This window comes from Asparagus officinalis, chromosome 1 (assembly GCF_001876935.1).
Source record: "Asparagus officinalis chromosome 1, Aspof.V1, whole genome shotgun sequence".
Lineage (NCBI taxonomy): Eukaryota > Viridiplantae > Streptophyta > Magnoliopsida > Asparagales > Asparagaceae > Asparagus > Asparagus officinalis.
Window position 1 is genome coordinate 90,243,359 of NC_033794.1, and position 3,112 is coordinate 90,246,470.

Consider the following 3,112-nt stretch of genomic DNA (forward strand, 5'->3'; position numbering starts at 1 on the left):
AGCTGAAGAGGGAACTATTTGACGAAGCTCATCGCAGCAGTTATACAGTGCACCCAAGCACGACGAAAATGTACAAGGATCTGAAGAGGCATTTTTGGTGGTGTGGTATGCACAAAGAGATTGCAGATTATGTGGTTAAGTGTTATACCTGCCAATAAGTTAAGGCAGAACATCAGAGACCTACAGGAACCCTACAGCCTTTACCCATTCTCGAGTGAAAGTGGGCAGATATTTCCATGGATTTTATAGTAGGGTTGCCCAAGTCAAGGAAAGGAAATGATTCTATTTGGGTTATAGTGGACAGATTGACTAAGTCTGCACATTTCTTACCTGTGAAGATGACTCATACAGCAGATATGTATGCGAGGATTTTCATTCGGGAGATTGTTAGATTGCATGGAGTTCCGGAGATGATTATATCAGATCGGGGCTCAGTCTTCACATCTCATTTTTGGAGGAGTTTTCAGGATGCTTTTGGCAGTCAGTTATCATTTAGCAGTATTTTTCACCCCCAGACAGATGGACAGACCGAGAGGGTGAATAAGATTTTAGAGGACATGCTGAGAGCGTGCATAATAGATTTTTAGGGTAGCTGGGAGGATCACATCCCACTGATCAAATTTACATACAATAACAGTTATCAAGCTACTATCGGTATGGCACCGTATGGAGCTTTGTACGAGAGACCTTGCAGATCGCCTATATATTGGACAGAGCCAGAGGATAGTCTATTGATTGGCCCAGAGTTAGTTAGACAGACCACAGAGAATGTGGCATTGATTCGAGACCGCATTCTTGCGGCGCAAAGTCGACAGAAGAGCTATGCAAATCAGCGGAGATGACCTTTAGAGTTCCAGGTCGGAGACTCAGTCATGTTGAAAGTATCACCAATGAAGGGCGTTCAGCGATTCGGTAGACGGGGGAAGCTTGCCCCGAGATATGTGGGTCCTTTCAGGATCATCGAGCGCATTGGAGCTGTTTCTTACAGATTAGATCTTCTAACATCGATGTCGAGTATACACGATGTCTTTCATGTCTCGATGCTTAAGAAGCATCTACGAGATGATGAACAGCAGAGAGTGATTGACTCACCAGAGATTGAGATTCAGGATGATTTGACTACCGTAGAGGTACCAGTATGCATACTTGCTAGAGAGAATAAAAAGCTTAGAAATAAAGTCATTCCATTAGTAAAGGTGCAGTGGAACTGGCAAGGAGCCGAAGATATTTCTTGGGAGCGCAAGGAGGATGTTCATCGCGACTACCCGCACCTGTTTGAACAGGTATGATGTTAATATGCTTATATGACTTGATAGTTATCATTATCTATGATTGTTTAGTCACATTTATATTTATCTTTAACACGAGAATGGGGATATTTTTACCTGATCGTTAATCAATTGAAGTATATGGTATATACATGAGGGTTTCCTTGTTTGGATTATTTCGCTCGACGTACCAATTTTGTTTAGTTAAGGATTTAGGTTAGAATGTTTTTATTCTAGGTTGTTAACTTTAAATATCATTGTGCTAATGCTATGTGATGTGTAAAGAAGGAATTCTTAATACGAATTACACCTTCTTAATGTGTTTTCCCAGTTTTTAAGCTTTGAGATACGACTGCGGAATTTCGAGGACGAAATCCTCTTAAGGCGGGTGAATGTAAAACCCCGATTATTTATGAATAATATAATTAATGTGTGATAAATTATGATATGTGGATATTTAGTATGATAAATAACATTTTATGGTATATGAGTATAATACCATGTGATTTGAGTACGAACGAGTTCATACATGAGAGAGAAAAGAGTTAAAACATGCACAAATGGCCAAACATATAGAAACTAGAAATGTCCGGTCCGGTCGACCACCGTGGTTGACTGCAGCCCGGTCGATCGCCACGGTCGACCGCGATACCTGCAGTCTGTTTTCTTCTGTTTTGAGTTGGTTTCGGATTTCTAAACCCATATCCGTTTTCCTCTGATATATATATATATGAGTTTTTCATGTTTTTCTTAGTTTTTCTAAGAACCCTAACAGCCACCAAAACCCCCCAAAACCCTAGTTTGATTTATTGGAGAAGATTAGAGGCTTTCAAGTTGGGTTTTTGTTGATTCTTGGCTTTTGGAGTGGAGATCTCCTTCGACGTTACTTCTAACATGTTTTCCTACAACCCCAGGCGAGTATCATCTCTGCTAGTCCCCCTCCTAGTTTTCAAAATATTTTTAAAGAGTTTTAAACATGTTTTGTAGAGCCTAAATGACTAGTTTATGAATAAAGTCAACTTTTTTTGTATTATATGTAAAGAGACTAGGTCTTTTTATGCTAAAAAGGTTGAGAACGATTTTTACAGAAGTATTTAAGACCTAAAGATGATTTTAAAACATGGTTAATCTAAAGAAATGAGTTTGATTCGTTGTTTTGAGCTTTTATGCATGTTTTTAGGGTTTTGCATACAAATCTAATGCATAAAATCATGTTTATAGTTGATGAGTTGTTTCTAGATGTTCATATCTGCTGTGACATGTTTGCATACAAGTTTCATGAAGATTTAATCATGTTTGAATCACAAAAACAAGACGTGGACACGACATACACGAAATAATTGAGAATCTAGAATCAGGGTTTACGGTCGACCTCCATGGTCAACCACGTGCAGGACAGAGACCTGGGTAGTCTCTGGAGCCCGTCGCGGTCGACCGCCATGGTCGATCGCCAGTCTGTTTGGCTGTGCATGTTTATATGGCTTGGTTTTGGTGTGTCGAGCAGATTTCTCGACCTTATGATGATAGACTATGATATTAGTGATTGTTAAACACCTGGGATGATGGTGAACTTCAGATGTGATCACGCACACTGAGATTTTATGCATGTATGCTAGATTGTGTTAGATTGACACACTTTCAACATGAGTTAATTTGATAAACACATATAAATAATGTTGTTCTATACGTATCCGGAAATAGGAAGATAAAACCTATTTGACGCAGAACGATTGAGTAAGAGTATTACAAAAGTATCATTATTATACGTATCCGGAATAGGGAGATAATAAAACCTATTATCGCAGAGCGATTGAGTAAGAGCATTACGAGAGTATCGCTATACC